The sequence below is a fragment of the Anolis sagrei genome, chromosome 4 (genome assembly GCF_037176765.1).
Source record: "Anolis sagrei isolate rAnoSag1 chromosome 4, rAnoSag1.mat, whole genome shotgun sequence".
NCBI lineage: Eukaryota > Metazoa > Chordata > Lepidosauria > Squamata > Dactyloidae > Anolis > Anolis sagrei.
Genome location: NC_090024.1, coordinates 176469787 through 176494903, shown reverse-complemented (window position 1 = coordinate 176494903; position 25117 = coordinate 176469787). Strand labels below are relative to the sequence as shown.

At 37.8% G+C, this 25117-nt stretch overlaps 1 long non-coding RNA gene across 2 annotated transcripts in view; it reads left to right on the top strand.

Moving 5' to 3' along the window:
* The first annotated feature begins 188 nt into the window (after positions 1 to 188).
* Positions 189 to 25117, top strand: part of LOC137096830 (uncharacterized) — a 47519-nt gene continuing 22590 nt past the window's right edge. Inside the window, exons 1-2 of one of the 2 annotated variants that reach the window (XR_010909758.1) lie at positions 189 to 398; positions 1143 to 1194. This is a non-coding gene — a long non-coding RNA (uncharacterized lncRNA). Of the gene's footprint in view, positions 527 to 1142; positions 1195 to 25117 lie in introns of both variants that reach the window. The other variant, XR_010909757.1, reaches the window with a different exon arrangement.

Sequence of the window (25117 nt, the reverse complement as noted above, 5' to 3'; positions counted from 1 at the left end):
TGGAGGTATCCACAGCTTCCATAAATCTGTTTCTTATCATTGAAATATGCATTGTCACACAAAGGAAATCCCAAGATGGCTTAGAAGACTCCACCCTGTTCAAGTGAATCCAGGAAATCCAACACAAAGGCCTACAGGGAAAGGGTGCTAACAGGAGAAGTCATCTGGCATTCCGACTCAGCCTTCATTCCAGGGAGATATCTCATGGAGAAGGAGTTGTCTTTCATTTGGGGAGTAGGCAGAGTTCTGCATAAGTGCTGCTGCCTCTAGGTAGGCCAGTGTACAGACATGCTGAAGATCCCTATCAAGCACAGATAGGTTTTGTTTCAAGTGAACACATGCTTCCTTTAGACCTTGCAAGAAAATGTTACCTTTGCATTTTTAAGGTCCCCTACTAGGTAAGGAAAGCATGTTTCTCTGTTGTTTACCACTGATAAATGAAACTCCAAAGGCCATCAACCATACATATATGGTCTTCATAGGGAAAAAATGTGCCTTACAATATCTTACCTGCAGTTTCAATTAGGTAGGCTTGCTTCTTGCCTTTGAAATACCAATATTTTTTCTCATTCTAGTCAAATCCCAGTGATCCAAGAGGAATTATTCTTGGTTCTTACATTTTTAATTTTTTTTTATTTTTAAAAAGTCTTCTTAATTTAGATAATTATTATCCAAATGAATTTGGAGATGATTTTCCAACTTGCTTATGGTGTTGCAGTATTCTGACACTACCAGAATGGTATATTTGAATCAATATTATAAGAACAGGTTGAAGTAGGTACCATAGGTGAAAAGTAGAAATATGGAAAATATGCAGAGATAATTTTATTCTTGACAAGGAAGGCTATCTTAACACATCAGTACACTTTCTTCTCGTGGTTTCTGTAATTTTTAGAAACACTTCTCACTCAAATCTACTTTTATTTAATTTGTAAAACAAAGCATAGCCACAGATCAAGTACAGGAATATTGGCTGGTTGGTGAACCTTTATCTGATGTTTCTGATTTTTTTTAAAAATCATGCAATGAGTTGCCAGGTGTAGCTTAGCTATGCAGTATGCGCAGTTCATGCCATCTGCAGAAAAAAATATTCTGGCAAATTGGAAAACCCGCTTGAGACTGATACTTTCCTTATCTTTCAGAAGGAAAATATTAAAGATTCTTATTTTCATGCATGAACAAGAAACAAACAAGGTAAGAAGTAGAACTAGAAGTGGTTTTTGTTAGTGAAGATTGTATTAATATTTTGATTTTGATGTTTTTGTTTCTATTGCTCTATTAGGTTATTTATTCATTTATTTATTGGGATTATGTCCCACTTTTCTGATGTGATGGGATTGGCCACATGGGCCATATAGTCCAACCCCTGCCATGCAGGAAAAGAACAATCGAAGAACCCCAAACAGGTGGCTTCACCTTGTCTTTTTTGTGAAAACCTTTCTCTGTATATATCCTTTATGAGATGGAACAAATTCTTCATATGCAACACAAATACAGCCAACCTGTGCTAGAAATTATGAATATGATAGTCTGTCCCCAGCCCACAAAAGTACCTTCTGTTATATTCAATTTGTATATAAATACATTGATTGTCACATTTATAAACTGTCTCTACCTACCCACACTTAACACCTTTGCCTGTTATTCAAAAGTAGTACTTCATTTATGTGCCTTGTTAAAATTGTCCAACCTATGAGGATTAATAACAAAGCTATTGGTTTTTCAATCAGCACTATATTAGAATAAGGCATTGTGGAAATTTGCTGTCCCACACTTACATATTTTTTATTGTGACTAGCAATGTAGGTTTTTGTCTTGTATTTTATTACATTTTCTGACACAACTATGCCAATTGAGTTCTGTTATCATAATTATCTCTGCTGATGGTACTCTTCAAAAACCTAAATGTTAAGCCTGGTAGTACCCCATTTCTGGAGAGTTTTGGATGTCCTGAAGATTAGGGACCTAAGAAATGATTACCCTTCTGTTGGGGTGTTCTCTGGCTTGAGACATAGGTTTCTGGGAAGGTCACATTCAGTCATCAACAAATGTAACCTCAAAATGTATGATATTGCAAGTCTGACTTACGATCTCATGAACATTGAATGACGATGCCAGCTTCAGTCATAATATGTATTTTTTTGTTCTTAGATGACTTTAATCACTTCAACAACTTTTATTTAATGCTATATGTGTATGGATTTGTAATGGACCTAGGTCCAAAGCTCTATTTCTTTTCACAGTTTTTTCCCCAGCTGATAATTCTTTTTAGTTGTCTTCATTTTTTGCTTTTATTCCTTCCAGTCTCCATCTTAAAACACTTCCTCCCACTCTTGCTTCTTAAATGTCACCCTTCCTTCACTATTATCCATCATGTAACTTTACAAATAGCTTGCTTAGAAGTCCAACCTCCATGAAAAAGCCTTGCATTGTATCATCTTGTCTAGCCAGTTCATGGTGAAAGTAACCACTTTCACGGTGTAAATAGCTTGTGAAGGAATTTCTGTCTTCACTCCACAACTTGCTAACCTCCTACTCCTATTTCTATAGATTTCAAAATACTAAAGAGAAACATTGTAATGTTGAGGTTACGCTCTCCACTTAGAACTCCCCAAAGGAGGTTGTTTTATTTTCCTGTGTGTTTAATTTATTTTTGATTCAACACTTTTCCCAGAAATTGACAACTCTTTTTCCACTCAGCCAATTATACAATGGATTGTAAATAGGTTATTTACAGATATTTTATGAAGCTGATTCATTCAGTGGTAAGATCAGAACATCCAATGAATATTATTCATGACTTCTCATTGTGACAAATCTGTCTATTCCTTTGATTGCACAAAACTTGGACAAGCATCAGAAAAAGGTCCAAATAACTTTTCCATTGAGATTTGGAAATAGACATGATTCTAAACTTTGAAGACATTTGAACTTTGGGTATCTACAAATTAAATTTAATCATTCTTTTTTTAAAAGAAAACAACCCACAAAATTCTTGCTATGTATTTGACTAAAGTAAATCCAGCTGTTGATTAGTCTTACATATGTTCTTTCACATTAAGAAAAACATAACTATTTCCAAGAATGTGGATTTGAATTGTGCTATTTCTAAAGGCTTAGGCACTCAACATTATCTAAGAAGTACTCACAGGTCCCCCGAACCACTTGTTGTCCCATCATAACTCAAGTATCCCCTACTAAACAGAATTTGAGATTGAGTACTACAGCTAAGGCATTGTTTCTCAACCTGGGGGCTGGGACCCCTGGGGGGGGGGTTGTGAGGGGGTGTCAGAGGGATTGCCAAAGACCTTCAGAAAACACAGTATTTTCTGCTGGTCAAGGGGGTTCTCTGTGGGAAGTTTGGCCCAATTCTATCCTTGGTGAAGTTCAGAATGTTCTTTGATTCTAGGTGAACTATAAATCCCAACAACTACAACTCCCAAATGTCAAGGTCTATTTTCCCCAAACACCGCCAGTGTTCACATTTGGGTATATTGAGTATCTGTGCCAAGTTTGGTCCAGATCCATCATTGTTTAAATCCACAGTGCTCTCTCGATGTAGTTAAACTCAAGGTCAATGGTCATGGGAGTTCTGTGTGCCAAGTTTGGTTCAATTCCATTATTGGTGGAGTTCAGAATGCTCTTTGATTGTAGGTTAATTATAAATCTCAGCAACTGCAACTCCGAAATGACAAAATCAATCCCCCTCAATCCCACTAGTATTCAGATTTGAGCATATTGGGTATTTGTACCAAATTTGGTCCAGTGAATGAAAATACATCCTGCATATCAGATATTTACATTACAATTCATAACAGTAGCAAAATTACAGTTATGAAGTCACAATGAAAATAATTTTATGGTTGGGAGTCACCACAACCTGAGGAACTGTATTAAGGGGTCTCAGCATTAGGAAGGTTGAGAACTACTGAGCTAAGGATATAATCCTCAACCTCATATTCTGTTTGATGAATCTACCAGAATTTCTCTGTTCTTTGTCTAAACAGGAGTATAAGGCTGCAGAAAAAACAATGGTTCCCCTAAGGATTAAGCAGAGTAGTACCTCTAAAAAAACTCCCCTCTGAATCTGCCATATTTCTTAAAACATAATTTGCCTGAATTCTATTTGCTGAGATGTACCTCTCATAGTCTGTTGCTTGGTGTCATTGTTGTTCTTTATCCTCCTGGGATCCTTTGTTATGAACCTGACCTTCTTTAGTAAGACACAAATTCTCTCCACTTGACACAGAAACTTCTTGAGTACTCATGCTATAGCCTCCTTCTCAAGGGCATCTTGACCTAAGAAGGTCTTGTAAATCTTTAACTTATTTCTTCAGAGAGCCACAAATACATTACAAACAAAAGTGTTCAAAGGAGCTAAAAATACTGAGGTGCTAACTGGTGTTCAGAAAAGGCTCTGTACTAGCCCTTCTCATGACAGCTCACCACCTCAAGAGGGAAGTTCATTATAATGAACTATAGATCTGGATGTCTTCTGGTAATTATCAGCATCAACAATGGTTTGCCTTCAGACATCTGCAGTATTTCTCAGCTCCATATTTACCATTAGTAGAAAACATTCTTTGTCCATATGGATGTTTTGAAATGATGAATAAAATCTACTTCTGTTTAATACTTTGGTTTCGATGAGGCAAGGTGGTTAGAGGCCATAAAGAAGGAAATAACATTACATGATTCACACTGAGTAATCCAGAACATTTGCTTCCAGACAATCCACCTTTCTCCCGAATTAAAAAAAAAATCTAAAGAAATATTTAATCATTTTGACTTTAACTTAATCTCACCCAGTCCATGTACACTGTGGTAAGGCGATCTGTGCTTCTCCAGCTGTTGCTAGACCATAAATCCCATTGTTTCTACCTAACAGAGCTAATAGGAACCATGGGCATAATGATTCAACAGCATTCAACATTCCTTTCTTTTCTTATTTTATAATAAAGATTAGGAACAAATATATCAATGTTTGCTCACACAAGTCCACATGTGCAAGTACACAGTTCAAAGCATGTAAATTAGTAGTTGCTTCAGGGAGGTTGATGAGCAATTACTAATATATGTAAATTATATGACAGACCCAGGTAAAGCTTGCTTACTTACTTAGGCGATCCCTCGTAGTCCGAGGATGATGGTCCTCCAAGTTCGGTGTTCTGGTGGTGGGTCCGTAGGTAACTCTGGAGCCCTATTCTTGATCTGCATCTTGTTCCACAGTGAGGGCATCAGTTTCCAGGTGGAAGGCGGTCCTGGTCGGGTTGGATTGACGCACCTTCCTCTTGGCACATTATTCTCTTTCGCCCTCCATTCATGCCTCTTCAAATTCTACAGCACTGCTGGTCACACCTGACCTCCAACTGGAGCGCTCAAGGGCCAGGGCTTTCCAGTTCTCAGTGTCTATGACAGAGTTTTTAAGGTTGGCTTTGAGCCCATCTTTAAATCTCTTTTCCTGTCCTCCAACATTCCGTTTTTCGTTCTTGAGTTTGGAATAGAGCAACATGGCCAGTCCAGCAGAGTTGATGGCGGAGGACCATTGCTTCAATGCTGGTGGACTTTGCTTCTTCCAGCATGCTGACATTTGTTCACTTGTTTTCCCAAGAGATTTGCAGGATTTTTCGGAGGCAGTGCTGATGGAATAGTTCCAAGAGTTGCATGCGACGTCTGTAGACAGTCTACATCTCACAGGCGTATAGCAGGGTTGGGAGGACAATAGCTTTATAAACAAGCACCTTGGTATCCCTATGGATGTCTGGGTCCTCAAACACTCTCTGCTTCATTTGGAAAAATGCTGCACTTGCAGAGCTCAGGAAGTGTTGCATTTCAGTGTCAGTGTTGACTTTTGTGGAGAGGTGGCTACCAAGGTAGTGGAAATGGACAACATTTTCTAATGTTACACCATTAAGCTGTATTTCTGGGATTGGTATAGCCTGGTATAGCTATACATTTGGCAGCTTAACATAACACAACAGGCCTAGAACTCAACTTTATGCCTTTTAAATTTTCAGAGAGGAAAACTGGAACAAGTATGGTGAAGCAACATCAGTACATGGGCAAGATGTCAGAAGTTACCATCTAGGAAGAACAGATAATTTGGGAGAGGCTACAGCAGTTTGCCTTTGCCTTACGCGTTTTGTGAAGGGCAAATTTCAGCTATCTCCTGCATCTTCCAGTTGCAAAGTTGAATGCAAGCTACTTTTCACTGAAGACAATGGAGGAAGGGGGAAAGGAGTGAAAGAAAGTGGGATATTTTGACAGCAGATAATTTATTGGCACTGGCTTTGACAAACTGGGACAGTTAGAGGGTATGGGACTCCAGTCTTCATATGTTTGTGATAAGATTCTATCTAACTAAAAGATGAAATTATAAAGGTGTTACTTTTGAAGAGATAAATTACCAAATATAATTGCCCATGTATTCAAACCTGTGGACCATGAAGGACCTGCTTTGTATAATGTAGGTTTCTTTCATCAGAATTTTATTTTAAAATGCAGGTGTTTAAAATTCACTGCAACAGTATTTTGTAGGGAATCCAGATCCCCCCCCCTCCCTCAACCATGTCAAAAATAGCCTGCAACTGTCTGTTTCTCTAAATGATTCTTCTTGAATGAATTTATTCTTCTCCCCAAAACAGCGCAATATTGGAAACTGACTGAAACCCCTTCCACACATCTGTATGAAATCCACATTGAACTGGATTATATGGCAGTGTGGACTCAGGACCCTTCCACACAGCCATATAACTCAGAATATCAAGGCAGAAAATCCCACATTGAGTGATTATCTGCCTTGATACTCTAGGTGATATGGCTGTGTGGAAGGGCCCCGAGGCCCCTTCTACTCAGCTATATAAAACCCACACTATCTGATTTGAAGTGGATTATATGGCAGCATAGACTTAGGGCCCTTCTGCACAGCCATATAACCCAGAATATCAAGGCAGATTATCCACAATATCCACAATATCTGCTTTGAACTGGGTTACCTGAGTCCACACTGCCATATATCCTCACAAAGCAGATAATGTGGCATTTTATTTAGCTGTGGGGAAGTGGCCCAAGATAATCCTGTTCAGATCTGATAATGTGGATTTTCTGTTTTGATAACCTGGATTATCTAGCAGTGTAGAAGGGGCCTTACAGGCATTCTATTTTGAACACGTCAACAATGTACATGGTTTTCTCCACAGGCAGATTTGCCGCAAAAGGGAACTTCATTTGTGGCAGGAAAGACTTGCAGAAGACAAGGGAGATGTTTGTACAGAAGTTATATCTGCCTAATGCCTTTTTTTTTTGTCTGTCGATCCCTTAAGTTTGAAAACATATCCCTGAATGTATCTCTTTATTCAAGTCTTTTGATGCATGCCAGGGACAGGATAATCTTACACTCCTACATTGAATTGGATCCACACCTGCAAGCTCTGCAGTGGATAAAGGCACATCTAGTAGGTCTAAGGTGACGCTAGTCAGAGGAAGGATGTGAAGCCTGCAAAGTCTGTCTTTGAAAGAGCTGGAGTCCTCCTGGAAATGTTGCAGGTATATGAAAGGGGAAGGTTGCTAAACAGAAAACAGATATCTTGGGTGTGTGTGAGAGAGAAAGAATAAAAACCAGCTAATATTTTCCACAGAATTTTAGCATGCTGGAAGAGGGTGGGGGATTTAACCACAAAGAACTGGCCAGAACCCCTGCTATGCTTGATTCTCATGACATGGAAACATTTAAAATGCAAAACAAGTTATTGTTCTTGGTGTCCAGTGGAGATTTTGTTTTTGAATATTTACATATTTTGAACTTTGTTTTAATGCAAAAGCTACTTTCCTCCTTGTTTCACTGAGCTTAGGACATTCATGTAATTTAAATCTTCAAGGATGAGACAAAATTGTACTTTTCAATGTAAAACAAACCCCAAACTCACTGATGACAATTTAATGCTGCATAAAATATGACAGATTTGAGCATGGAAGCAAATATATTAAAATGTCAATGTTAGTTGCAACTACTGGCAATTAACCATATCCCTCCTTATTCATATCTGGTACCACAAGAATGGAGGTTTCTATCCATTGGGAAGCTAGTTGTCCACCAAATGTAGTCAATTGGGGGAAGGGAGGCTGTATATGTTGTGGGGTGAATAGAATGAGGATACCTGCAGTTTGAATACCATGGAATAGGACAGGAGAACCTAGCAATGCCAGCAGTCATGCTGGAGTCCTAGGGAGAACCCATCTATAGGTATAACTAGATCCTTCTGTGTGATTCCATGATATACTTCAGCCAGAAGATACCATTCATTTCTTTTAAGAAAAATAACATTCCAGGTTATAAGCAAACATTGTATTATAAAGGCCTCTGAAACAGATGCCTCATGTAATACACAGGGACACTGTAGTCTGAAACCCAATGAAAATCTTGACATCTTCTTTACACTCGCAACTCACTGGCTCCCAACAGGCAGATTTTTTTTCAGGAGCGACTTAAGAAACTGCAAGTTGATTCTGGTGTGAGAGAATTGGCCGTCTGCAAGGACGTTGCCCAGGGGATGCCCAGATGTTTTGATGTTTTGCCATCCTTGTGGTAGGTTTCTCTCATGTCCCTGCATGGGGAGCTGGAGCTGACAGAGGGAGCTCATCCATGCTCTCCCCAGATTCAGACCTCTGACCTGTTGATCTTCAGTCCTTCTGGCACAAGGGTTTAATCCATTGCACCACCAGGAGCTCCAATGGACTGATATCCACCTAGAATGCCCACAGCAGGGATGGATATCTTCCACAGCCCAGTAAGCTGCTTCACCTGCTATTTGCTTTATTTGAAGGTCTTAAGGGCCACACAACATGCTGTTCTGAAATCATTTGGAATGATAGATGTAATGTGCAACACCCACTCAGTTTTGGGGCTGTTTTGGGGGATCCTGCTGCTTCAGTGTGGGATATCTCACCACAAAGCACAATTTTAGTGCTCTAAATGATTTAATGGACTTTTGTGACCTAAAATTGGGACTTTGTAGCAAATTATTTTGGAGAGTTTTGAGGACTTGAGGACCCAGGGGCTACACTATTACTACCATCCCTTTGCAGGCTAGATAGGCTTCACAACTTCTGTCATTTACATATCATTTTCATAAGAGTTATTGAATACTCCTCAATGGATATCAGACTCTATTCCAATTTAATCACTCATTTTCAAGAGGTGAGAAAAGAATCCCAAAGAGAATGGGGAAAGGAATCCTTCTCAAACTTCATTAGTGAACATTGAAGACTGGTAGGGCATAGCTACTCCATTACTTTTATTATTTTTTTTGTGGCATTTGAAATAAAACTCCAAAGGTGATACAATCCCTTGTTTTGGTTTGACATGGGTTATTATCAGGGTAAGAGAGATTACTCCTTAGGAACATTTTTCAGAGTTTTGGCATGTGACCAATACAAGAGTCCCAAGGCATATAAGCATTTACACAACTGGAACCATAAAAGCTGGTTCCATACAGAGAGCATTTTCATTTTGCCAATTACTTCCCTTTTTGTGGATGGTTTCTTCACACTAGGATTTTTGGCAAATGTGCCAACGATAACACACATTTTTATCAACAAAAATACTTTTAGGTAAATAGACTTCCTGAGCAGCACTGATAAAATAAATTTTATTTAACTTACACCGGTGGCTGGTCATGTTAATGAAGCCAATAACATAGTCCAGTAGATCTGAACTGGAGCTACTTTTTGTAGAAAACGTTTAGCAATGCTTCAAAGTACAGTAGACTCTCAGGGCCTTTCCGCACCCAGAATAACAAGGCAGATAATCTACAATACCTGTTTTGAACTGGGTTGTCTGAGTCTACACTGCCATATAATCCAGTTCAATGTGGATTTTATACAGCTGTGTGGAAAGGGACACAGTTAACCAGAATTCAAGCAACCAAAACTCTCAAGCCACCCAGCAAAAAATTGAAGAAATAATACTTTATATAAAAATTAAAGTAAAATCATTTTAGCAGAAATTTAGGCTTAAGTTAAGGTTGTCTTTATTTCTGTTGTTTTAATTCAATATTAATATCAAGTCAATACAGAATTTATGTTATGGTATAGTTGGGGAATTAGTTAGATTTATTTTAATAATAGCTTTCAAACAATTATAAATCTCATTTATTCAGCATCTTCCAATTCCCCTGGGTGCTGATTAATGAGAGTCTATATTTTGACCATTTTCAAGATTTGTTCTGGAAAGGGGTATCAGCCATGGAGCCTACAAGCTATTTAGATTGTTCTAACTCACTTTTACATAGAAAGTGTGCTTTGTCGTGGAACATAATAAGCTAAGTCTTGAAACACTTTAGTGCTTTCCTACAAACATACCTGTGAAAGACATTTATCTTTTTTTCATTAAGGCATTTTGTTCACCTTTTTAAATGCAAAAAAAAAACCATTTTAGTATTTAGATCAGAGAGGAATTCATATCTATTGTTTAGGAGAAAAAATTCTGGGCACTTTAAGAGTGTTACTCACTTGGGTGTTTTTTCTTCTAATTTTTGGGATGGTAATGCCTTTATGTACCTCTCCATTCCTTCATCCCTGATAAAAAAGTTAAAAACATTTAGAACTCAAGAAAATTAAGAATACAGCTTGTAATTACAGTTGTCACTTCTGGTGTCCTTGGAAATTTAACAGCAACTATTTATTTCGAACTTTTCAAACTCTGCATGTTATTCTTCCTAACATTTTCTGTTTTCATTTTTATCATATTACCATAATTGCAAAGTTGTGGTAAAAACAAAGAATATAATAAAATCCAATAGGCTTGTTGGGTATGGTACAGGACAGGAACACAGGATTATAGAAATTGTGCAGAAGACAGAAATGTGGTCTAAAACCAGCATGTTTTCATTTCCTACAGTAACAAAATTGTGGTGAGACAGCAGGCTGGTGTGATAAAGTCCATGATAATTTCAACAATGGCAACTTGAGTCATACATCACTAACATTTTGAAGTATGCATCAAGGGTGTTGCACCAGAATGGTGATGGGGTAGAGCTTTCTTCTACCCTTTCTACTGAGCACTATTATTAATTTTAAAAGGAATTTGGCAAGACAATGAAAGGAACTAGGAGAGAAAACTGGAGACAAGTGAAATTTGCCGCCACTTAAAGCAGTAACACCTTTGGCCACGAACCAGAGAGCTCCTTTATGATTCTGTATTACTCATCTGCACAACATCAAACATTATAAATGCTTCTAGTTTTAAAAGTGCCTTGTCAAGTGCATCATTGGACTGATATTGAGAATAATAGAGCCAGTTATGCATGTAGTAAGAGGCAGCCTAAACAATTTGCCAGATTTCTAAATAAGTAATAGAGCTGAATGGGTTGTGCTATGAATGCCCACACTGATGAATGAAATAGAATCACTGGGCCTGGGAATCAAACAGTACAACAACCATTGAACTGAACACATGATATTAAGAAACAAAGAGGAACATAAGAAAAGTAGACATGAGATCAAATTAACTTATACTGAAAGGGATAAGTAGTTTCTACACCATGTTAAGTAAGAAAGGGGCAGCATTACTGTCCAAAATGAAACCCTCTATGTTTTTATTAGCTGCTTATGAATCAGTCCCACACCCCAATAGCTCTCTGGGGATGACTGGCACTCAGTTTCCTGTTGCTCTAAGAGTATCATTGCCTAACATTCAGTTATTACTACTCAATCTTAGTAAGAGGAAAACATAGCACTTTTTATTTCTAAACTCTACTGAGAAGCTCTTTTTTGCTTGTGGTCTCCTCAATTCATTCTCCATCAGTGGCTAAATATTGCTTTCACTATGAAGGACTTAACAAGGAACCAGTCAAGACCTGAAGAACATCTGAAGGTATCATTATACCTGGGAAGTTTCTAATCCTTCCAAGTATGTAACACTTCCTAGGCTCTTGGGATCAGTGAAGGACAAAGATTTGTGGCACATCTACACTGACCCATGATAGCTGCATGCTCCACTGAGCTGATTCAACTTTGAACTGCTTTTTAAAAGTTGTGGGTTATTCTGAATTTTCCATGGGAATCTAAAGCAAACCATGGCCTTCGGCTATATAAGCAGTTTGATTGGATCAAGTATGGAATCAGCTGCAACTGTTTACATGACCATCCCATATTAACTGGGCTCGCTTGGCTCAGGGACATGGGATGGCATTCACTATTCTCATTGTAGCAGCAGCCATTGAGCATGACATGACAAGTGTATGTTGCTCCTTACCTGAAATAGTGTTGGCTAGGATGCAAGGGTAATTGGACAAGGTGGGGGGGGGGGGGAGAGAAGGTGATTTCTCCCCTGCTGACTCCCCTCCTCCATGTTGCTCTTCTGGTGGCTAACATCACTCCATGCAATGTCACATGCAGTGACTTCCACTATGACTAGAACAGGAAATGATGGAAAGGACTTTTTTTCCTCTGGAGTAATATGGGGCTGGTGGTGAATATCCTAGGGCTGATCCAGAATTTGACACTCCAGATTGGCCCCAAGATAAAGTGCCCATGTAGAAACACTCTTAGGCTTGAGGCTTCTTCATTAATATTATGAGCACTGACTGAGAAATGACTTAAAATCAGAAAGATATGCTACCCACTTATTTCACAACTGTGGTGAATTTTCAGGAATCCTGCAGGTTCAGTCTTTTGTTGCATTAGATGTCAAACTAGCCTTCCTCCACCGTGTACTGCTACATCCCCACTCCACATGAAACCAGAAAGCATTTGGGGCATTTAGCAAAGGGTTCCAAATGTTTGTGGTTTAAGCATATCCCCATCTGTTGCTTAAGAGTTATGTTCCAGTATGATACCTCTTGCCAATGCAAGCACTGAATGGAGCAGTTTGTATATTCATCTTGATTTTTTCTTCAACAAATGCTAAAGAGATGCTCATAAAATCAATCTTAAAGCTTCTGATTGATTTGAAAGGGGAAATGAAAATACCCAAGGTGTGATTTCTCTTGTAAAGTATGTATATTTGCCTGCTGATGAGGTACGGATATGCTGCATTCAAAGCATGCTCTGTTCATCTCTTAAGATGTAGGCTGCCAGGAAGGATGCTTTATGACTGAGCAGGCCCATCGATGGAAACTACAGTGTCTTTAGAGACATTCAGCTAGTGGAATTTGTTTTGCAGCACTCACCAAAGCCAGACACAGTGGCTGCAAAGGTTTATATACAGTCATTTTCAGAATTTAGAAAAGTTACTTTTTTTTGGACTATAACTCCAAGAATATTCCAATTAGCAAGAAAATTTTGCTATCACTTTTGCTGTATAAATATGTGAATCTGTCATATACTTATGTAGCCAGGTAATGATGTGCTATGACATTTTGCAAAGTCTCAGATGAATTAAATTGCTGCACAATTGAAGTTTTGTTAAGGACAGCTGACATTCCAAGTTTTTCTATCCAATTTTGTAGTAGGAATATTATGTATTCAAATGCTGCATGAAAATAAGTGAGAATTTTGTTTCATAATTTTTAAAGTATCAGAAACAGAAATAATGTTAAATTTTAAAACAATAAAATGCAAGAGATGGTTAAATTGTCAGATTTGGACAGTCCTCATACATGTAATTGCACTGTTCATTCCTATATCATTCTTCAGACTAACCAGAATCATTTAGTTTATACAGTATGATCTTCATATCTATAGAACTGCTATCTGGATTTCATTTATCCACATTCGGCAAAATGGCTGAATGCGATGGAATCATGGAAGCTGTAGTTTTGGAAGGTCTCTGCCAGAGATGGCTGGTTTCCTCACCAAACTGCAGCTATAATGATTTGAAATGATTTGAATCATAACAGATAAAGTGATGCAAAATTACAGTAATTATACAGTGTAGACAGATCCATCCTGAAACACTGCCTTTATGGTAGATTTATTGAACACACATTCTGCACATTAAAATTCACACTTCCAAATACGATGAAACAGCACAATGATAATTTGACTCTTTCAATGGGAAAGCGATAGACATTTGGAAATGGGAAAGAGATAGACATTTGGAAATGCCAAAACTAATTATTAATCTTTCTGAAAATTGACATTTTTAGGAATAGAAATGTAGCTGTAATTATGTAAACATGATTACCATTACTAGCAAAAATGCAGAATAACTTTGAAAAAATGTATTCAAACTTTAAAGTTTAAGTATTTTATTGTTCAGAAGAAATGTTAAGTGGGAAAGCAGGAGAAAGATCTTGGGACTGTTCTGTGCAGAAGGCTATTTTTTGGAAAATGCATAAACCTTCAGCCACACTGTATTTTTTGGGGCACAGTTTTGAAGCACACTTGCTACCTCCTGGTGTTAAGAGGAATGATGCAGTATGAGTGATTAAATGTATATTCAAAAAATGTCTAAAGCCTTTGGTTTAGCAGCTTATTTAGATGTCTTATGAGGAAACATCCTGATAAATATCTTTTTGAAAAAGCCTAAGGGAACTACAATGTGAGAGCCACTTACAATGAAATAATCTGTGTAAGTCAAAGCCTATACATCTATTAAAGCAATCACTCACATACTTCTGGGGGAAAAAATCTGGCAGATATGATTGGGATGAAATATGACTACTGTTTAATGAGAGTTAGGATAGATCTGAACATTTTAGGCAATTTTTAGTCTTACAAGTGTACACTATTACATTAGTAGAATTTACCAAAGTGTCAACTTACCAAATAACTACTGGATCATAAGATCATAGAGTTAGAAAAGACCACAAGGAACATTCAGTCCAACCTTATACCATGCAGGAATACCCAATCACAGCACTCCTGATAGATGATCAAGACTCTGTTTAAATTCTTTAAAGAAGGAGGCGCTATCATACTGTGAGGCAGGACATTCCTGTGCTGAAGAGGAAGTTTGGTGGAATTGGTTCACCTACCCTAGCAACAATTAACTATCTGATTTGGTCTTATGCTTAGAACAATTTACCCTGAAACATGTATCTTACACTTTTCTGTGCAAGTTGCTCTATTTCATTCATTTCATTTCTACTGTCAGAATCCTGGACTCCAGCTCAACCACTGAACCAGCATCTCCCCACTGAACCAGCATCTCCTCATTGATGCTTACCAAGCTGCCCATGACACCTACTTGGTCATTTTCTAACCAGTCATATCAACATTCTTTGCCACTGATGCTCAACTTTTCTCTTTCTTTTTTCCATCTGCAAATCTTGTGGTTTTCAAGGCCTTCATTTTAAGATGATCCCTAACTACCTAAGAATCAACACTATCAGTTAAACTAGATAATGTGTTTATAACTTTTTTGTAGAGCTGCTCCTAAGTGATGAAATATATCAGTTTGTATGTGGTTTTATTCACCTGTGTATCTTGCTTTTTTCCTGATTGTCCTTTGGAAGGAAAACAAGTTTAATTTGCTATTTGCAAATTAATATGCTTAATATGCTTATGGATAGGGATACGTTGAAAGAAACAAGTTGAATCACTAGGAATATTCATCAACCTTAACATCTAGTTTGAACATAGGACAATGAATTTGTTATTAGTATATGAATTTATCAACATGTAGGATAGGGTTGATCAAAGGTTGGACTCTGGATAGACTCCAAGATGATTGTTTATGAGTCTTCAGTTTCTGGAATGTCTTAGAATCATATAATCTGATGAGTCTGCAAGGGCCATCTAATTGAATGTTCTCTATAACTCCCTTCTGTCCCAGTCATTTTAGGCCCAGAAGAGAGCTTATGTAAAACAGGAAGTAAAGCTATTTTAAAAGACTTCTTCATGGTCTTTGAGGGCAAAGGAAGTTGTCTTTCTGTGGTGGAGGTTCTGTCATGGGAGATCAACTACCCAAGGTTGCCAATTTCTAGTGTACACAATCCCCATCCTATTAGTAAATGCAAGGATGTGTGAGACTTTCTCTTTTTAGAAAAAAAAAAAAAAAACACTATTCATTGTATCTCTCTTAGTGCAGTCCCAGATATCTCTATTAAGAAGGAAGTAGATCTGAGTTCAATTGAATTTAGTTTCAGATAAATTGATACAGGTTTGGAGCTTCTCAATGATGATGATATAAATGTCTGTCACCTCCTTCTAATTGCCAATTGATCTTAACAATTGTGAATTTAAGGGGGGAGGGTTGGTAAAGACATGTTGTATACACCACTTTGAATTTATGTTGTACACCACTTTGAACATGCCTTTTTTTCTGCTATGTGTTACATATTTACTCCCTTAGGCCAAGTCAATTCTGGAGCAATTTATCATCTGCTTCTGATTTTGACATCCTGATCAACCATATTATTGGCAAAGTAGCATTAGTTCATATGCACATTCTTGGGTATTCTACTTGCTTTTATCCACAATGAAAACAGATTTATTCCTCCTTTTCTTTGTTATGTGTTTTCAAATTCACTAACTTCTATTGAATCTATCATTGAGAGAATATGATGTGCCCAAAGTCTTCCCCACACCATGGATTTTCATGACTGAGCAGGGATGTCTTTAACTCTTACAGCTGGTGATCCATGAAATGGCTCATTCCTCTTAAGATTCTTGAGTTCTTTGTGAAAGATTTTGTTTAAAGATTTTTAAAAATATATCTATATACACAATTGAAGCCATACAAAGCAAGAAACCCATTTCAAATAATTAAAAGCTTGAGAATTATTTCTCAAGGTGCAAATAAAGCCTGTAAGAAAATGCACATCTCTGAAGCCCCATCAAAAGAAACCACCCTTCAATATTTGTTGTGATGTGGTGGGCGCATATCCTATTACTCCTTGACACCTATGAGTTAATTGTTTTGCTAATTATATGTGATGAAATGCCAAGACTTATATGAAGAAAATAATTATTGGTGTGGTTACACATTAACGTTTGCTTTAAAAATCCAAGGATTTGAGTCTCTGGTTCGTCTGTGTGCCAGTTATAAAAATATAAATCAACTTCACACAAGCTCAGAAACAGTAAGCCACATGCAAAGTCCAAGAAGAGTGCTTTTGTTGTACATCCTCAACCCACACAACCTCACCCAAAGGCCAGCATATAAATGAAAGTCAGCTGGGAAAAGTCTGTGGTATGAGCTGTCCATCCACCTGCAGGTAAAAGACTGCCAGCATTGTTTTCAAGCAGAGCAAACAACCCTAAGGGGTATTTTCATATCAGCACATTCACTGCTCACACATATCTCAGTGATGAAAACCAGAGACCACAGCAAACTCTTTTGTGCATCTGTTAGGATGGAAAAAAGCAAAAGTAGTTTGGATCAGGGGAAAATGAGACATCCCACAATCACCCAACCATCCATTCACTTCAAGGGGTCATTGGCTGGATAGCTTCTTAACCTCAGCTGTTACACCAATCTTGCTAACTGACAGCTCAACTTGAAAGGCTTTCCTTGACAGGAAACTATTAAACTGACATACATTCTTGTGGTTTTATGAACTAATGCAAAAATGCTCCATTTAAAAAAAAGAGAGAGAAAGAAATGAAAGAAGAAAAGTGGGCTGTAATTTCCATAATAACGTTTCTTTTTCTTAAATAAACTTGGGAAGAATCCCAAAGGAATGTGGTTGATTGTGTCGTCTAATTACAGCCTAGAACTTTTCAGAAAAACCAGATTTGTGAACACCATATAAATATACGTTTAGGTAACCGGATGAGCTAAGCCTCAGAGTCCAATCAAGCACATACATGGTCGGCTCAACAAAGACAGGCTCAGCCAAAAGACCTGTTAGAATTTGATGGAGAATCATTCGGCCCTGGCTTTGTAGAATTCAAGCACAGCTGTAGACTGTTGTTGAAATCTCTTTGGAATGGAGACTATCTCACCTAATCAAATGGAGGAGGGGTGTTGCTGATTTCACTAGTATAGTGGAAGCAAAGCTACAACAATAGCGGTTTGGGGATAACCAGATGAGTGTTAGGGATAAAGAAACATCTAAAATAACAGAATGTAAGGTTATGGAGCTTATTTGAGGATTCATATTTATTCAGCTTCCAGATATTAAGTATGTGGTTTGTTCAAAGCTGGAAACTAACAATAGGTTTTCAAAACAAGTTGAAAGCCGCATAATGCAAACCATGGTATGGTGGCAGATATATTCATTTCTTTCTCCTGTATATGAGATAGTGTTCACCAATCAGAAACATACAATTAGTATTAATGCATTTTTGGAGGTTCATTTCTATGGGACTTCCATTTTTTATTAACAAAAGCACTTTATTCTAAAGGGTAAAATACAAAAATGGAAGCACAATAGACATAGAGTGTAAACTGGGATCAACAGAAATAATTAGTTTCATGGTTTAATAACATTCAGTTAAACACACATACAGATATATATCACATATCCAGATCCCAGGAGACTCATATGAGCCATCTTTCCTGTCGCTTTCTATATCCTTGACCTTCCAGTATGAAGTAGCTCTAAACAGTGATGAACATGCTTTGTGGGCCTGAAGGCCATTTTCATATTGTACCATCAGAACAGAGAACACTAGAGGGCTGCATTGTGCTGCCACAGCCATTGTTTTGGGTGATAAACGTCTTGGTTTGTGATGTCTTGTTTCAGTGACCAGATACCTTGTTAAATGGTTTAATATGTTTGTAGTCTTCTAAAATTATTCTAATTGTTTTTAAATTGTTCTAAACTGTACTATTCTGAGATGTTGAGATAGGGCAAGCTATTGTGTGAAATACAGTAAATAAGTCAGTCAATTAGTTACTCATTCACCCCCACCACCCTAAGCTCTATTGAATTGCTGGAATTCGTTTTCTTGTCTGCAGTTCATGTTCAGTTCCAATCCTATCATTTACTGATATATTATTCAGTTGTGCTTTTTATACTTATAAATGCATGTTATGTCTACAAGCTTATCATACAAAGCCCTTCTCTCATTCTTCTGTCTCATCCCTCTTTTTGAATCAGATTTAAATATTTTTGCAATGTAGCATCCAATCTTTTGTAGTTTAAAATTAGACAGTTTAATAATCATCCATCTAAAATGTTGAGACGGTATCTTTATGCACAATTCTTACTACAACCATACTTTCGGTAATGGCTACAATTTCCTCTTCTATGCTTTTGTGGAAAGATTTGAAACAACATATTGATTTTTTTTTCAAAATTTAAACTGTTTCCTTGAAAAAAAATAATAGAGGCAGGTTAGCTAAAACATGAATCAAAAGATGACAATTCAGAGCTTTTTCAACTCTCATCTTGATACATGTGGTTTTAGTTGCCCAGTAATAAGTGGTGGTCTGAGATGAAAGAGAGTATACAAAAACAGTTGAGAACAGTACAAACCTATCATTAATAGTCCTGATTCACTAATGCATTTAACTCCAGGAAGTATCTTCATGGGTAAACTTCAGATCAAATTCTAAACCACTTCTTTTGCTGGAATCCAGTGATGAAAAGAGGAATTACCCACTTTAAAAAGACTTTATCCCACAAAACATCTTGCATTCTAAAGGATTCAGCCTCCCCCCCACGCCACCGCCACCTTCCTTACTTGAGATACCTTCAGCAAATGAAGTGTTTAGCATTTTAAACATACTAGAGAAGTTGATTCTTAAAAACAAAATCAGTGTTCTTGTTAATTTTTTCCCTTTTGGATTCTTTTTGAACACCTGACTTTGAGCACTAGGGGAATATATGGCTAGACTTCAGAAGGTTTCTGAAACTTCATTGTTGCAGTAAACACAGTTGTCCAATGGGCTGCTTTCCTGATTAAATAGCAAATCCCATGACTGGAATTGAGCCTAAAGCTTAGGAAGCATTAGTTTGTTTAGATGTCTGTGTATATGCCCACCATATCATTTCTTGCTGGTAATAAGCAGCAAGACCAGCCTACATTATACTGTTCAAGCATGATCATGCAATGGAATTGGATTGTCCTATAGCCTATCCCACACTGGCCCTCTTTTTCTGGAAGATCTTCTCTAAATGTCTTGTTTGGCCTTGAAGTGACGCATTGGAAGCAAGTGAATCTTCTAATTAGATGAATCCTTAGTCAACATTAGTGAAGCTTGGGTGGTCCATTCTAATCCAAAGGCTCTGGAACCAACTCTTGGCAGTTTCTTGCACATTTTAGAAAACAGAAGTCTTTTTATAGTTCTTTTTATCCTTGATAAAAGTAGCATTGGAGCATTCAGGCTTCCTGATGTAAGGAAGGGGGGAAGGAAGTGCATACTTAGAATTGGGACCTCCATATAAATAGAAGGACTCATCAAAGTTTTGTTTAGTTGTTAATTCATAATTTGACATTTCTAACTATTAAGTTGATCTAATTTTTAATGAATGCATTTTAATACTGAGATTTTTTTTAACTTTATGCTGAATATTAAAGTTACAGACGTTTAAGAACTCAAGCAGGAGAGCCAGATATGGAGTGGAAGGAGCAAAACATTACTTAACTCTAGGTCTAGTACAAAGCCGGGTACATTTAGGAGGCCGTCATTGTGGATGCAAACAAACACCTCTGATAGTCTCTAAAATGGAAGGAAAAGGTCTAGTAGTGGAAGCAGCATGGCCCGATAACTCCAATTACTTGCTTGCTTGGTACAATATGTGTTTGTATAACTGTTTGAAAATTTATGTTCTGTTTTCAAACAAGATCTTGCAGAACACAAATGCCCAAGTCTGTCATTTCAGTATTTTACATGCCTTGTCAGTTGATACAATTTGAGTTTAAGCTCTTATTATGTTATTTTATCCAAAAACCACTCTATGCCTCCATGAAAGTACTTCAAATTTAGGTGTGTCTCAGGCATCAATTTTGAAATTCATTAGGAGCAATAAAAATGGTGATCAGAAATCTTTTGGTTATGTCTGTCAAGCTTTGGGACTTCTCAGAAACTTTCATTTTCCATTAAGCTCCTTTTTGGTGAAAAGCTTTGATCTACCCAAACATTTTAGATCTACTGATTTATTTATTCCCAACACTGAATTTTTTATCTGCTTCCTGCTCATTTCTAGTCATTTATTGTTGTGACCTTGTCACATGGCTCCAAATATGCATCCTAGGATGAAGTTGGATCCTAGAGCCTGCTTCAGGGACAGAGCCCCACTACAGCCATCAGATGGTGTTGACTGTGACTCCACCCCTAACCTCCCCCAACTGGGGTAAAAGCGTTGCCAGACACTTTCCCCAGCAATGCAGATCACTTTGTCTGGCCTTCATGATAAAATTCTCAGTCACAAAGTCCTAAAAAGTTGCTGTCATAAAATAAGGATGATGACTAAGTATATCAACATTCAGAAATCTGCATAAATTTTCTGGTTCTACACTACATATTGCATAGAAGTAGAATAGTAATTAGTAACCACTTTGTTGTTGTTTATTCCTTCAGTCAATTCTGACTCTTTGTGACCTCATGGACCAGCTTACACCAGAGCTCCCTGTTGGTCATTGCCACACCCAGCTCCTTCAAGGTCAAGCCTTCAATGATAATATCCATTGCCTTCCTCACCTCTGAGGAAGCTTGCCATAGATGCAGGCGAAACGTCAGGAGAAATGCCTCTAGAACATGGCCATATAGCCCGAAAAAACCCACAAGAACTGAGTGATTCCGGCCATGAAAGCCTTCGACAATACAATTCATCCAGTTGACCATACTTCAGTGAAAAGGCTTGCTCAGCTGAGAAATGTGCAAACTGTTAAGCTATGTATGTTCTCATTTTTTATATTAAAACCAACTTGATCTTTCTGAATGAATACTTGCCCCAAGGGAAGTATTATATGAAGGGATGTTTGAGAACCAAGTGCAAAGTCTTTGGTTTGGATGTCTTAATTGGGCACTGTTTCAAAACTGCCACTGGCTTTTTTTTTCTCCTACCCGTTTTCATTTCTTATGCTTGGCAAAATGTGGCCAGGCAAATGAGGCCAAAAAATAAGACCCTGGGAAGGTTTCTATAGGTTAAATCCTGGAGACCTCAGTGGGGTGTTTGCAGTGAAAGAACCCTTCCAACAGAGTTATTAGGAATGCAGAACTAGACTGAGTTTTCTTTGGATGCAACACATATTTCTGACTCTTTCATATCTGAAAGTCCAGGCCAATGTGGTTCCCTCCCCCTTCATTCTCAGCTCACTTCTCTCCTTTGTCTCCAAAAGCCATAGGACCTGCCCAGAGATTTACAGCCACTGAGAAGAAGCAAGTGTCAGGAGAAGCTTTATAAATTGGTTAAACCCATCCTGGATATAAGAATCTGACCACAAAAATATAGGATTTGAGACAAAGACCACATTTAATTAAAAATGTTATTTCAGAACTTATCTTTCAGTAGCACAATGGCTGCACTCTTTTTAGTTAATTGCCACATTATGAAGAAGGAGAGCTCATCAGCACTTGGCCTGTGGGTAATATGTATTCTCCCTAGATTTGAGACCCCACAACTCCCTGCCATCCCCATTTTCTGAGGCCCCATGGTGATGACAAGAATAAGCAATGAGTGAGAGTATTCTCTTTTTAAAACAAGGTGCATGGAGACTATGTTATTTGATTTCAGGCTGTATTACACTCCCAAAAGTACAATTTGGCTCTCAAAATAGATATATGGTACCAATACATTTGGTTGAAAGGAAAATATGTGTGTACAGGAAGAGGGAGGATGCTGTTGCTTCCATCATAACAACAAATACAGCACTGAAATGGCCAATTCAACAGTAAGACTGTCTCCTATGTTTATAACTACTATAAATATTTCTTTCTTCTGCCAATATTTGCAACAACAGTCCTGTCTAATTGACAGGGGAGTTCAAAACTTTTTAAAAATATGCTGAATTTACACATAGAGGACCAAGAATGTCTCTGTGGAAAACAGCAGATTGAAGAGAGGGAGGTGAAGTAACTCAGAGAAATGTGTATAATTGTGTAAAGTTAAATAATGACTTTCGTTTGTAGAACATGTGCCTTTTCAAAAGGACTGCCAACTTTGGAAGCTTTTCATTCACAATGATAGGCCAAGTCTCCATAATCTGTGGTATCCATCTAAGGTGCTCTATAATTAGGTGTTCAGGTGCTCCATAAAACAGAAATGAAAAACAAAAGGAGTTAACGTTCACAACAACCAAAGAATACCAGGCTACAGTATAAATGAGAAATATGCTAAATTATTTGACTGATTAGCTATAAGGATATTTGTATTAAATCATTGAATGACTTAACATTGAGCATGGACACAGCTATATCGTGCAGTTAGAAACTTCATTAAATAGTAAATGTAGATCCATATAATCCATTTTAACTGTTTTGAACTGCATTATATGGCAGTGTAGAAGGGGCCAATGATTTTAAGGGGCTCATCACAAAAGCCAAGTGAAGTGTCCCGCTTTGCCTGGGTTCATGACAAAAATTGGGGGACAATGGGGCAAATCTTGACAATGCTTTCTCCATCACAGGTGGAAAGTGTTGCCATTCTGCATAGGATCTGTGCTGGCTTCATTGGAGCCAGCACAGCATGGAAAGCCACCCATGTTGTGGGGGAAGTGTTCAACAACATTTCCACCGCAGTTGAGGGTGGGGCCTTTACCAGAAGTCACAGAGCATCATGTGATGGCCAGTGTGGGGTTACATCCTCAAAGCTGGTTCCACCTCTTAAGGTCAGGATCTTTCCAGGTGTTTAATTAATCGTGAGCAAACTGGGATAACTCAGCTTTCTCTGGATTTGTTTGCTTTTACCTGAGACATCATTTGGATGCCTCAGGTAAAAGTGAAACACGTCCCGTATTTTGGTCATGTCTGGAAGGGCCCTGAGATGCTCTTGTAATTTGTATTTAAATGTGCACCATATTGTGTTACCAGTGGAAGAAATTGTGTTCATCTAATTTATTATGAAAGGGCTTCATGTCTCCTTCTGCCATAATCCCAATGAAATTTCCTGTTGGAAGAAACTCCTCTTGGAAGACATTTAATTTTATGTACTGTGTCGGCCTGGGTGGTGCCTTCCTACATTTAGTGGTCTATGCGTCACAGAATCATAATTAGACAACATGTACCTTTTTCATACAGTCTAGGAAAGAATGTGTGTGTGTATATATATATATATATATATATATATATGCACTAACAGCAAGCCAAAGTTTTTTAAATATATTAAAATGTGACATAAATAGGATACCGGGACCTAGCTGATGATTTTCACAATATGTCTAATTTCATGGGTTTCATTCTTTGGAATTATATAGATTGCTATTAATTTCTTATTGAGAGCTGGCATGAAAATATAATGGGGCTTTCTCTTCCTTTTCAAGTATTTTCCCAGCAGGATCCGGTGGCTTGTGGCAAGATTCCAAAGAGGTTCATGATTAATATATAAATATGCAGTGGAAGGGGGGGGGGGGGGATCTCACATCTCTTTCAGACTTCAACTCAACATACTGAGTGAGCTCCTGTTTTGCATTTCTTTCTCTAAGTTCAGATTTCCACCCACTCATCTTATCCATTATATGCCCCACTATTTCTCTGATGATGGCACACATGAGAGCCATGTTTGTCTAAATATGGGAAACCTGTGGCACTCCAGATTTTATTTCATCCATCTCAGTGCCATCAAGTATGTGCAATAGTGAAGGACAATGGAAACTACATTCCAAAGACATGTCAAGGACCACAGATGTCTACGCTTCCGCCACAGGCTCAAAACAAAACATAACCATATAAAACAGCCCAGAATCACTAAAGGGAATGCATAGAATGTGTTTGTTTTACATAAGGAGGTCAGAAATGAATTGTTTGTGTTTGTAAAAGAGGAGAGTGGTAGAAAATGCATGACATCATGTGATAAGTTCAAAACAAAGACAATGTTGTTCTGTTGCAAGTGCAATTTGCATGCTTTGGGTGATAAACTCCTATATCATGTTTGTTCACGACATAGAGAACCGTAAGTGAACTGTATAAATGTGTGAATGGATTAATAAAATGCCACCAGTGTGAGCTTTTATTGAGAGATTTAATGGATATTGTCTTACTTATGCTATCTAGATGAAATGGGAGTTGTCTACAGGTTGTCCTGAGTGAAATATGGGGCTTCAAAGTTCTAGTCTTGTACAGGCAGCCCCTAAGTTACAAACACCTGACTTACAAACGGGGGCGAGACAATACAAAGTGACA